Below are 13,901 nucleotides of genomic sequence, written 5' to 3'. Positions count from 1 at the left end.
CTTCTGGTCACACCTGCAAAGTAGATCCCCATTGACTTCTATAGAGGTCCTCAGCTGGAAAACAAGCCATATAGAAGTCTTTGTTTTGTTTTGTTTTTATTTTGGATGGAGTATAGAAGGTTTAGAGCTTCTGTAAAGTTTTTATTGTTGTCCATGTCCCAGCTGGTTAGATTCATCATCCAAAAGTTTAGTTGTACCAGAACAAAAGGTGAGGCTAAATCTCCCAATAAGCATACCTGTTACAGTGACAGTTGTAGACAAGTGGAATTGAAATTGAAATTTGTAAAGATTTCCATTTACTCCCTGATCCGTCTTAAGGACAGGAAGTGAATGGAAATCACCCCAATAGGATACATACAGCAAAAAATAAACTGAACAGGGGGGTTAGTCCTTCTTCTCTACTCTATCCAAAATTGAAAAAAAAAAACAGTTTTGAGCGTACATATACTTTAATATCCTAATATGTTTCTGAAGTCATGAACTCTGGACATGTTAAAAAAGTTTCCTGCAGTGGAACCACCCCAGGTGAGTATAGCTGCTTGATTCCATCGCCAGAGAAAAATGAGTATGGGGTGGGGGGACTGGGGGAGCCCCATTGTACAGGATAGTTTAAAGGATTTCTATGGTCGACAATCTGCCTCTGCATCAAAAAATTCTGCTACCCAGTGCTTGGCTCCTCATTTATTTTTTTTCACGAAACCTAGACTTTGCATTTATATGCAGTAACATAACTAAAAGCTACAGGTATAGGTGCAGGTTGGATGGGACTGTCAAGTCCTTCTTTTTTGAAGCTTGGAGCAGTGATGGACATATCCAGAGGTGGTTAACATAGGACTATGGGGCTAGGTTTCCATTTTTGCATCTTGGAGCAGGGATGATAGACATATCCAGAGGTGGTTAACATAGAACTAATGTACTAGGTTTTCCTTTTTGAAGCTTTGGAGTAGGGGTGATGGACATATCCAAAGGCGGTTAATATGGGACTATGGGGCTAGGTTTTCCTTTTTGAAGCTGGGAGTAGGGGTGATGGACATATCCAGAGGCAGTTAATATGGGGCTAGGTTTTCATTTTTGAACATCGGAATAGGGATGGAGCAACATAGTCATTTAACATAGGACTTTTGGGATAGGTTTTAATTTTTGAAGCTTGCATCGGGGATGATGAACATATTCATAGGCACTTAACATAGGACTAACGGGCTAGGTCTTACTTTTTGAAGCTTGGAGTAGGGGTGATGGACAAATTCAGAGGCGGCTTACATAGGTCTATTATACTAGGTAATCTAACTGTCTGACCACTTTTTCTCCTCAAGAACAGTCAGTTGGGTCTGTCTTCTCGGCCCCATAAATATTCGGTTAATGCTTCATCAGCCTGTAATTATCCAGAATGAGAGGTCGTCTCATGACTATGGCCACCTAAAATTGATTTTTCTTGTTTATAGCACAGGGAAATATTAGAACACATGGCAGGTTTCAATTGCTGTTTGTGTCCTAGTTGAGAAGATCCCTTTTCATTTACTGTTATTCCATTAATCGATGACGACACAAAAAGAAAACCTGACCTATTCTTTCCTTTCCCGGTCTGCATGGGGAAAAGCATGCTTGTATCTCTACTGAAGAGATTTCCCCTGATAACCTTTCCAAGGGACAGGGCACAGAAAGAGGGAGGACCGCAAGGAAAACTTGACACAGGACCTAACCCTCCACTTTAACAAAAACAAAATTATGGCTGAAGTTGTATGTTAATTCCTACCAGGACCCTCATTTTATTGATAAATGAAATCAGGAGAATAGACACGGATGTACTTTTTGCTAGAATGTGGAAAACTAATAAAAAAAATCTTAGTAAAGTCCAGACATTGAAGAGCTGATTCAGTAAGAAGAGCTTTACAAAGCATATTAAGCCATGTAAGTGGTATTATTTGATATTGGTTTAACTGAGTGTTCCTTTTAAAGGTGTGTTCTCTGACAATCATATACAAGGCTAGCTGCTTATTGTGGATGATATGAGAGTGGAAACACCCATTCAAAGGATTCTCAGTATGTGAAGTGCAGTAAATTCCAAATAGGTGTGAACGTAATATTGTGCCTTTTATGTCTTGTAGGTCAGAACAGGTGAACTGAATATCTGCTTAAAGTTTAACTCCACCTTTCCATAGACGAGATAACCGCAACAACCTTGTACATTGTATTAATTACATGCCTTGATCTCTTATGCCTGTAGAGGCTCTTGAATTATCCAATATCCACAGTGAGAAATGTGCAGTGGGCCAATAGTAAAAGGTTGACAACAGCGGATAATTGTTTAATTCTCTATTGTCTGTTTTTCCCATTATCCTGAGCAAAATGTGATGATATTTTTCGGTGGAAGGTTAGGAAACTTCAACAGCCTGTGCAGATACCGTGCTATAGAGGAGGCATCGGCTTATGCGGCTCTGCTCCCTCAGGTGCCGCCTCGCTTCCTCTAGCGCTGGCTTCGCTGGCACCGCTGATTCTCTCCTGCCTCTCCCGTGGCTCTACAAGTTCCCCCTTATGCCACCACCGGCCCTGGGAATGGTCACAACTAGGTCTTATTTTTGGGGTAGGTCTTATATTTTAGCAATTCCCCAAAATAGTACTAGGTCTTATTTTCGGGGTAGGTCTTATTTTCGGGGAAACAGGGTATAACCAATGGTGTCACTAGACTTTATGCCGCCTGAAGCATGTGGGGGGAGGGGGTGCACGACAGTTACGCCGCACTCTGCAGACCTGGGATGCTTTGGCTGGTGTCCCACCCTGACATAACTGGTTGCCGGGAGCTGAGTGGGACACCGGCCAGAGCATCCCAGGTTGCTAAGAGCTGCACGGGGAGATGTGTATGTCCCTTACACCTCTCCCTACCGTTGCAAAAACTGTGCATTATTGCACGTGACCATGATGCAGGTTCCCAGTATGCAGAGGTGTGAAAGGAGACTGTAGCCAAAACTTCTTTTGTTTCAGATACAATACGGGAGGGTTATAATAACTTCTATCAACTGTTTGTTTGCCATCTGTGTCCCATTGGGGATTTCCCTTTTACTTCCTGTAGGATAGCTACAACATGATGTTAGAGGAAATCCCTCCCTTTCTGGGGTTCAGCAGAGATACCAGAACGAGTGATGCCACTGGACGATTTCCTATCTGTTTCAGTTCTGGTTTCAACACAAAATTTTGGATTTCCTTTCACTTCCAGTCATAATGGTTATCAAGACAAATGGAGAGTGAATATCCTTAACGGGGACACAGACATTGATAAGAACCTGATGGATAGGGATGCAGCGATGCTGATAATGAGTATTTGAGTACTCACCCAAATCCTTCCGTTACTTCATGTTCCCTCGCTAGGGAGCATGGAGCTGGCTTCCCGGCCAATCAGCAAGCCTGAGCAATGACTCACCCCCTGGCTTCCTGATTGGCTGGGAACTTGGCTTCATGCTCCCTCGTCACTTGGACCAATCAGGAAGCTGGTTCCATGCTTCCTCGTCATCTGGTGATGAGGGTGCATGGGGCCGGCTTCCCAGGCAATCAAGAAGCCGTGTGGCGTGTAATGACTTGCCGTCCAGCTTCCTGACTGGCCAGAAAGCCAGTTCCATGCTTTCTCCTCACCTTGTGATGACGGAGCATGGAGACGGCTTCCCAGCTTATTCGGGAAAGCTGTGGGCGAGTCATTACACGCTTCCCAGCTAATCTGGAAGCTGGGCAGTGAGTCATTACACGGCGCCCGGCTTTTTCAATGGGTCTTCTGGTATTGGTATGCAGTATCAGAGCGTACAGAAAAAAAAATGGTATTTGATACCGAAAAACCGGTATCAGTGCATCCCTACTGATGGGTGTCCTCATCCCTCTTCATTCTATCCAATAACTATCCAAAACAAAAAAAGTTTTGCTTTTAGTTGCACTTTAAGTGTTAAAATATAATAGTACAATGTTACTAATGCAGTATCATTGTTGCATACTGTCCTGTATGGCTCTAGGGACTAGCGGGTGGAACCACAGAACATAGCAGGTGATTCGACACATCCAGAAGGGTCAAACATAAGCAGCAGCTATAACACTGAACACGGCGAAGATTGGAGTCAACTTTAAACGGACAAACACAACAAAGGATTCAGATTCTTCAGCATATTGTTTAGCTCATCTCAATCAGACGGATTCCCGCTGAGCCAACTATTATCCAGGATGACCTTTATAAACTGTATGCCTCTACTCAGGCTACGTGGATGATTTATTAAATAGGAGCAAAGGAAATGTGCATTTATTATCTCTGGTGTGTCAATTTACTGCGGTACAATAACAGGTAAATACCATAATTCCAAGGCATCTATTTCCAGGATCCATGTAAATCTAAATGATTTCATTCTATCTCATTTAAGGTAGAATTTTAATCTGATCCTTTCATGGAAGTGCTTCCCTACTAGAGTCTGTGTATATGCAGGGAAAAAAAGGTTTCCTATATCACTCTGTAAAGTGCCACGCAAACTGTTGGCACTATATAAATCCTGTATAATAATTACCCCCTGCCGTATAACATAGCCAGGTCATAGTAATCCACTGAAGCTACAGCAATACAGGGGTACTCTGACACACCACCGACTTGCGGATTGGACAAAAGAAGGAAAGCTTGTCTCACATTTAGTTTACAAATTTGTATTTAGATTGTAGTCTATCCCTGGAGCGAGCTTGGTGAAGAAAAGTAGCCACCCCCCAGAAGGAAGGACAGTGTCACCAACAAGTCAGAGATGATTTGAGGATCTACAGCCGAGTGATACACAAATAAGATACATTTTTGTTAATAGTTAAAGAACTTGAATGTATTTTTAAGATTTAACTCCTGAATTTAGTGTCACCTTAAATATCTGGACTTTTACTGTAAATGTTTATTATGGCTTCACTCCTTCCCAATTCCTGAGCTTCCCTTTTAGCTAGTGGGGGTCACCACGCAAAGTAAATGACTAAGACCGGCGTGGGAGTGGGGAGTTTAACATTTAAAAAAAAGAATACATTTTAAGATTTTCAGATAAACATAAAAAATACACCTTTAGAAATCATGGGGCAGAGATCCCGGTCAGGTCACCATCTGCAAGGAGTTTGCATGTTCTCCCTGTGCTTGTGTGGGTTTCCTCCTGGTACGCCGGTTTCCTCCCACACCACAAACACATGCTGGAAGGTTAATTGTCTCCTGTCTAAATTGGACCTGTACTTGAGGGCAGGGACTGATGTAAATGTGCACGATGTAAAGCGCTGAGTAAATTGTCGGCACTATATAAATAATAATAATAATCCTCATTGCTTCTTGTTTACCTATTGTGCTTCCACAGCTGCAGTTCTACAAACCACCACATGGTGTCTCCATGAGTCTCAAGTGATGCAGGACAATGCCCAACCTGCAAGATTGGAGACACAATAAAGACATCAATAAAATGTGTTTTGCTCCTCTAATATAGAATCCAGTAAAAACATCTATATTATTTGCCAGTTGCTAGGGAATGGGATCACGAAATACGCTGTGTGATATCACCGTGTTTGCGTTTCAAGCTCCTTATCTGATTTTTCTATATGCAATCCGCCCACAACAGCTTTATTACCTGAAGGGGAAGCTTGTTTTCTGCATGTCGTCTGCCCCCATCCTTTGAAATCGGAACATTGATCTTCTGTATATACAGAAATGGAGTAATTTAAGTAGTACAGACCTGGGAGATCACGTGGCGCTGCCATTATTTGTGGGTTTTTGAAAATGTTGGTTGCCTGGCTGTCATGCTAGCAGCATCGTACCCTTTTCTCCTTGAAACAACATTCACCATATTATTTCCCAGAGAATTTTTCAAGTCATTCTGAATTGAGAAAGCTGGTTAGATAACCAGTGATACGTCTTCAAGAAAAATACAGCAAGTCCAGTTGCGGAGTCAAGACCAGTCACCCTACACAAGGAGATAGAGCAGCAGTGACCGGTCTTTATTACACCAAGTAAAGTTTGACACTGGATTACTGCACGGATCTGGAAGAAAGACACAAAGCTCACCAAGATTCCAGTATGAATACCCATGCCTCTTCTATTTAGATAAGCTAAACCAGCAAATATTATCTCCTAAACCAGACAACCACCTCTTCCTCCCCTCTCTAGTAACATAGACTTTTAGATCCCTCTGAGGCCAGGTACACACCTGCGCAATCCGTGACCGCGAGGCAATCATGCACCAGGCCCTGCGGTCACAGAGTCGCCCGCCACCGCTGATCGTGCTGGTGGTGCCATTATTTTCTAATGGCACCCCAGTTGCGCCGGGATGGATTGCACGGTTTCCCGCCGCGATTCCGCAAGTGCAATCAAATACGATTGCGGCTAACACAGCCGCGCATCGTGTGACGCAAAAAAAGGTACATGTACCTCTTTTCTGCGATTGCCGCGCGGATGTGATCCCATTGAAATCAATGGCTATGCTCGGCAATCGCTGTGTGCAATTGTGGACGATCACGTGGGCCCGGGACACGCGTCCCAGATCGCCCAGGTCTGCACCAGCCCTGGAGACCAGATTTGATCCTTCCACCCTCTTAAGTTTTTGGCAGACCACAGTGTCACATCCAGTCCTGTCATATTTGCTCATTCTGTGTATCAAGTGTTAAAGGGTATCTAAGGTCAAAAACTAAAGATAAATCTGTCTTTCTATATTGAATTTCCATATGTTCTATCCCACTCCTAATAATAACCAGATCCATCTAGACGTTTGTAAAGTTACTTATTGAAGATGCCCATAGGGTGGACTTCTTCGATGCACTGACACCATTTCACTCAGCCATGTGAATATTCACTTCCTTGTGTCACAGCTATTAGAGATCCTGCCTTCTGAACTACAACTCAACATCTGAACAATGTAACATTATCACTGCTTGCTGGAAGCAATGCATGATGGGATATGTAGTCTTGAGAAATAGAGATTGCATCACATGAAGCAGCAGGGAAAGAGAGGCAAAGCACACTGGGAATCCGGGAAGTTGATGAAAGTGATGGGCAGATGGAAGGCAGCACTCACACCATAAAAGGGATTTTGTCACGTAAGCTTTGATTGCATTATCACAAACAACTCTACTATGTATTCCTATAGCCAGCTTTTGCAATTGAATTGGAAGACCACTGCCTCCACATCTATTACAAAATGGGTTGTTCAGGTTGAATTTTTTACATCTTCTATATCCTTTTGATAAAACAGAGATAGGCAGAAATAATCCAGCAGCCCCTGACACTGATTTATAAAGAGTGATGGGGACATTGTCCGTTACTAGCTTTGTATGGCCACAGTGTCTTGTAAAAAGCTTATGCAGCTGCTGGTCACAGGTGGTACCTCAGCAGATGGACTTTTATTTTTTCGAGCATTCGGCTACTATTTTGGACAATTCCAGATTGCAGACATATAAAACAGGCAGAACATATGGAAATGGGTCATTTGGAATACAAATACTTCATTGGCATTGCACCTGACATCAGCAATAAAGCATGACCATGATAGGACTGCATTTCACAATCATTGAGCTTACAGCAGATTCTCATCCTGTTAATGTGGCACTTTTACTGGAACAGTAAGTTACATGGTAACAGATGCATTGTGAACGTGACAGATGTTACTATTTTGTGAGATGCCGGAGATTTAGAATCGGTATCTAGATAAGCAGAGCATCCAACATGCATACTCAGCTGGAGGCCAGCTGATAGAAGCAATGTAAGTCAATGGCCAACTGCTGAGACACCAGTGGTTTGTGGCCCTTGCATGTGGTCTAGACCCTTGGTTCCCAACTAGTGGGTCGTGACCCAAAAGTGGGTCGCGACCCCATGTTCAGTGGGTCGCCACGTGCCTACCACTTTTCTAGGTGAAAGGCTCCTCTGCCTCCCCCTAGCGCAGCACTGTCAGTTCTCGCGCCAAGCATCCATTCAAAATATGCTGCCCAGTGCCATGTTTCAGCTTGAGGTGGGGTGGTCTGGGCTGGAGCTATGGCCATGAGGGAGCTCCATCCATATGTGCATTGCTTACAGCTCCCTTGCGTGCTCTGCAGAGGCGCCTGAACCAGAGTGACATCACATTCTGTCTCCCGGCACCTATACATGGCACGCAACGGAGTTATACAAGCAATGTACGTTTGGATGAAGCTCCATCACAGCACAGCAGCCCACACTGGACCCCAGGCTAAGGATCCACTCCAGTTCTCCTAAGGTAGGGAAACTGGGTGGATCTTAAAAAAATAATAAATCATTTTTTATGGAGTGTGTGTGTATATGTGTGTGAGATTGTGAGGGTGGTTGTGTGTGTGTCTGTCAGTGTTTTTGAGGGACCATTCACACTAGTACAGTGCGGTAATTGAACAGTCCTGTGCAATTAATGCACTGTACCACGGAATCGCATCTACTACGCGTTCTGGTGTGTTATGTTGCCATTCATATGAATGGCACCCCAAACGCACCTCCCTCCTGCACTTCAATCGCCTGCACCGCAGCGCGCGGTACCACAATGTTGTGTGTTCCACTGCAGTGTGACTTGGGTCGCGACTTAATGACCAAGGACAAATGTGTGTCCTAAGGTTACACAGGTTGAGAACCACTGGTCTAGACCAACATTTCTTAACCTTTTTTAGTTACGGCACCCTTCAAAAGTATGCAGAATCTGAAAGCACCCCAGTCGAAAATATAAAAGACATTGGTGTGGTCCTCCTAAAATCCATTCTGCCATATAGGGGTCCGGTATAGATTTTAAGGGGTGATCCCACAAACACACACAAAAAAAATGAGAGTCCTCCCCGTCACATCTGGAACTCCTCCCATTAGGGTCCACCTTTCACCTCACATTTAGAGCTCTTCACATCAGAGTCCTCCCCATTAACATCAGGATTCCCCTCCTCACATCAGGAGCCCCCTTCATATCAGGAGAAGTATGGACACCGGAACTCCAAATACAAATCAAATGCACCTGTTTATTGACTTAGATGCAGCAAATCACATTCAGTGTAACGTGTTGGGGTCATGCAGGATATGGGTTCATGGATTGTTACTTCATATCAGGAGCCCCCGACACATCAACGTCTTACCTATTCACACCAGACTCCACCCTTTTTATATAAGAAGCCCCCCTTTCCATCAAGATCCCCTTTACATCAGAGACCCCATTCACATCCCATCAGAGTCCTCCCTTACCATCAGAGCCCCCTTTCCCATTAGAGTCCACCTCTTCACATTAGGAGCCCTTCACATCAGAGTCCTCCCCATTACCATCAGGATCCCCTCCTCATATCAGGAGCCCCCTTCATATCAGGAGCCCCTGAAACATTAAAGTCTTACTCCCCCTTCACATCAGAAGCCCTCCTTCACATTAGAGTGTCCCCCCCTTCACATCAGAAGCCCTGCTTTACATCAGGAGCTCCGCCTGGACATCAGAAGCCCCCTTTAAATCAGAGTTCTCAGTCCCCCTTTGTTCTACTTTACAATCTTCACAACTGAAGCACGGCAGAGGGTGGGAGGTGGAACAGGTCTGGACAGAGGTTGACTTGTGCGGGCTCTCAGGAGGCTGTGCAGGGTCTCAGCAGGACTGTGTGGGGTTTCACTAGGGCTGTGTGGGGTCTTAGGAGGGCTGTGCAGGGTCTCACCAGGGGTCCGGATGACCTTGTGGGCGAGTGCAGGCGGTATGGTTCCACAGGAAGGTGGAGATGTGCTGCCAGAACTATATACAGGTGCAGCAAGGTCCCCCCACAAGGGTTCTGTGAGCCCAGGACCTTAAGTATCTGTGTTTAGTATCGGGGGAATTTTCACTACCATGAGTACTCATAAAAATGCCCACTATCGGCACCGATACCTGATGCTGGTGCTGATAATGGTAATGGCAGGTGGGGCTCTGCCTCACTGGTTTGGGGGCAACGTTTTTTGACACCCCCTGGAAAGTACCCCCCTGGAAAGTACCACCCAAGCTTGGCAAATGCCTTGTTTGCCTTGTGGTAGATATGCCTCCTGGGTATAGGTAGTATAGAGAGGGTGAGGGGGGCTGTTATGCTTAGGCTTAGTACAGTCATTAAATAAAAATACATTGCATGTGAAGCAAGACCTGGAAGATGTACAGCAGACTTAAACAAGTAGGGAACTGCCTTTCATTTTTAAACGCAAGCTGTCATTGCTGAGCAATCGGCTGTAAAAAGAAATCAATGTTTGTAGTGTTTCCTGTGGAAATTCCGCTTCTGTATCAGAAAGCTGCATTGAGTCAGAAACTTTCAGCACAGTTCCGTGCGTTCACACCGCAGGTCATTGTCCAGAATAACTCCCCCCCCCCCCATACTGAATTTGAAGGCTGTGACCGTGTTTCATGATACACTTTAACTATGCAAATAACATGAAACGTGGTCACAAAGGTGGAGTCTGGTTTTAATTTGCCTGCTCTTCCTTTGTGAGTGTTTTATATACGGAAATGTGCAGATCAGCAGCTCCGGGGCTCCTTTACATTCCTGTTATCGGTTGGTCTCTCTGCCTAGAAAACACTGAACGCCTATATATCCCAATGACAATGGGAATGTATCAAAACTGGAGCAGACAAATCTGGACCAGTTGCTCATGGCAACCACTCAGCTTCTCTCTTCAGTTTGTTCAGTTAAGATTTGAAAAGGAGAGAGAGGAGAGAGAGAAGCGGATTGGTTGCCATGCACAGCTGCTCCAGATTTTGTCTGCTCCAGTTTTGATAAATCCCCCCCCCCCCAGGGGGAATCTGGGGCAAAAATTATACAAAATCAGTAATATCCCTTACATATACATATGTCCCCATGTTTTATCTCTTCAAAGTTGCTGCAGGTGCAGGGGAATACCTGTTGATCTGTCTGTATTTCACTTAGTTCCTTTTTGGGCTGACAACACAGTGCTGCCATCGTGCTGAAATCCCAACCAGCGTTGTCAGGACTACTGAACATAACCCATCACCCACACCTCTCTCTCTCTCTGCCCCACTCCACATGCATACATTGATTTCTTTCTAAGGCCTCGTTCACATCATATGCAGTGCGTTCCGGTCCGATTCTGGCCGGAACGCACTACCTCGCATTGCGACCGGCTCACTTTTTTTCTGGGCTGAAGGGGGCGTGGCAGGCCATTGAAGTGAATGACACCGTAGCCACGCCCTCCGGCTGCAATGCGATCAAACTAGTGCTTGCAGCACTTTGATCGCACCGGACCGGACTGTAGGCACAATGTGCCTTGCGATCTCGTGTGGGCAATCGCATTGCGGCCCGAGGGCGTGGCTACAGTGCCATTCACTTCAATGGCCCGTCACGCCCCTCCTGCCCGACCAAAAAGTGAGCCGGCCGCAATGTGAGGCAGTGCGTTCTGGCCAGAATCAGGCCGGAACGCACTGCATATGGTGTGAACGAGGCCTAAGAAAACACTACTGCTGCCTTGACTCCCAAGAGCCTTTCAGCACCTTTGTGTAAGAAAAGGGCTCTCGGGAGATGTAGTTCAGGGGGTGTGCCTACATCAATAGGGACTGAGCTCCTGCTGGAATTTTACAAGCCTGGTGACGTTGTCACAGGGAGTAATCAAAACTAGAAGAACAAAGTTAAAAGAAATACTGGGGGGAAATTTATCAAACCTGGCGCAGACAAAATCAGGAGCAGCTGTACATGGCAACCAATCAGCTTCTATCTCTCATTTTCAAATCTTTGTGGACAAACTGAAGAGAGAAGCTGATTGGTTGCCATGGGCAACTGCTCCAGATTCTGTCTTCTCCAGTTTTGTTCAATCCCCCTTACAGTATATAATTCAGGGCTGTGCTCTGTAGGGGGAGAGGAGGTAAAGTTGAGTAAGGCGTGTCCATACAATTTCTGCTGTATATGTAAGAACTCTTTTTTGCGGCATTTACCCCCTTAAAGGAGAACTATGGGGAAAAACACTGACCCCATAGTTCTCCTTTAAGGACACGCCTACAACGGCTACTTTCATTTTGGAGTATGACTTTGAACTCGCCATTCTTTGTATTGGAATTCCCGCTGATCTAATCTTTTGTTTGGAACGTTACTGCCCATCAGATGATGGAGACTTTCGATAATCTCGGTGTACACAGTGTGACATCCTCCTGATTGCCGGATACATAACAGCCGTCACTCAGCACTGATATGAACACCGAGCGAGCGCTCACAAAATCTCTGCTTTGTTCTCCAGCGGTGAAAGGCCCGTGCATATCAAGAGTTGTAAAGGGGATTAGTATCGCCAAATGAACTGAGCGAGACTTCACACTCTCCTCTGTGTGCTTCTGTGCATTAAATTGGATTTCTTTCCCCCGATGCTTTCAGTGTGACAAGGGCGTCTCCGGCAGACGCTTGGTGGACCCAGTTATATTATTCAAAGGGCAAATGTAGCCATTAACAAAATGAATAAAATATTAATACTATATATACAGTATATGCACACACATAATAAAATAATGTATATATACATACAGTTGGGAAATACAATGGGGGGGGAAGGGGGGGGGACACTAGTACTGTTGAGCCTGCTCACCATTAGGGACTTTTCTCTGTTTGAAGAGATTTCCTCTCACTTCCTGTTGTGGCTTCCAGACAGGAAGTGAAAGGAACTCTCCCCGATGGGACACAGGTACCCGAGATTATAACCCTCCCTAGGGCCCTGTTGAGACTTTGTGATGTGTGAACGCTCATTTGCATGTGGTTTGGATGCCGTTGCCGCACGTCAGCCTATTCATTTCTATGGGCTTCCGCACGTGTGACAAAAGCAACAAAGAAGCTCATGCAGAATTTTCAGATGAACTTCCCACATTTTTTGACTATGTCTTTGTGCGCATTTGAAGTAATGGCACCACAAGCGCGTCACGCGTTTTTGACGAGCGAGCACTCATGCAACGCCAAAGTGTGACCGGGGACTAAAGCTGGCCATACACTGTTCTAGTTTTTTTCATTCAACCCGCGGACTGAACGGAAAAAATAAAACAGATTCCTCCATCAACGCTTTGAAGCATTGATAGAGGAATCTCCCGCTGTCTGCCGCCAGCTGCTGTCAGAATGCCTGAACAGAGCCAGCAGCTCATTGGCTGCTGACTCTTTGTGTTCAAAGATTTTCCAATTGGCTCCTTTGATCAGCTGATCGAGGGATGCTGGCTGAAATTTGCACAGTGGGTACCACTGTTGGCACCCTTTTGGCTGGCATCCCTCAATCAGCTGATCATGGGAGCTGGTTGGAAAATGTTCGAATGAACAGAGCCAGCAGCCAATCAGCTGCCGAAATTCACATAGTGTACGTCCAGCTCTACTCTATCCAAAACTAAAAAAAAAAGTTTGGCTTCAGTTCTACTTCCAACTCAACTCCAGCCACTCTGGGATGATCTCATGTAGACCAGGGGTAGGCAAACTTGGCGTTGCAGCTTAAACTACAAATCCCATGATGCCTCTGCCCCTGGGAGTCATGCCTGTGGCTGTCAGAATCTTGCAATGCCTCATGGGACTTGTAATTCCAAAAACAGCTGGAGTGCTGAGGTTGCCTAGACAATGTCAGCTGAGAGATTTGGGGAACGGTTTAGAAAACTACATCCAATCTGGAGTGTTTTCCATGATGAGCTCCCTCCAGTATTGCCGGCTGTCTTATGCCATGCCTCCCTCCTGCACAGCCAATCATTGGTGTGTATGTCAAAGCCGGTGTTGTAACAGAATCCTGGACTTCGTTAGAAACCTGGACCGCGTCCGCGCAAACGCTGGAGAGGTGATTGGGTCCAGAAATGTCACAGGCTATTTGCCTGTAGTGCGCATGTGCCGGGAAGCGGGTCCAGATTATTTGAAGGCAAGGTGCCGCTTCAGTGAAATTTGTGGACCCGACCAGCGGGTCTGAGCTTGTGGGTTAAGCTAACGCCTCCACCACAGTCCCCCCC

Source organism: Nanorana parkeri, unplaced genomic scaffold (genome assembly GCF_000935625.1).
Source record: "Nanorana parkeri isolate BGI_ZX_2015 unplaced genomic scaffold, ASM93562v1 scaffold634, whole genome shotgun sequence".
NCBI classification, from domain to species: Eukaryota; Metazoa; Chordata; class Amphibia; order Anura; family Dicroglossidae; genus Nanorana; species Nanorana parkeri.
Note: the sequence above shows the minus strand (reverse complement) of the source record.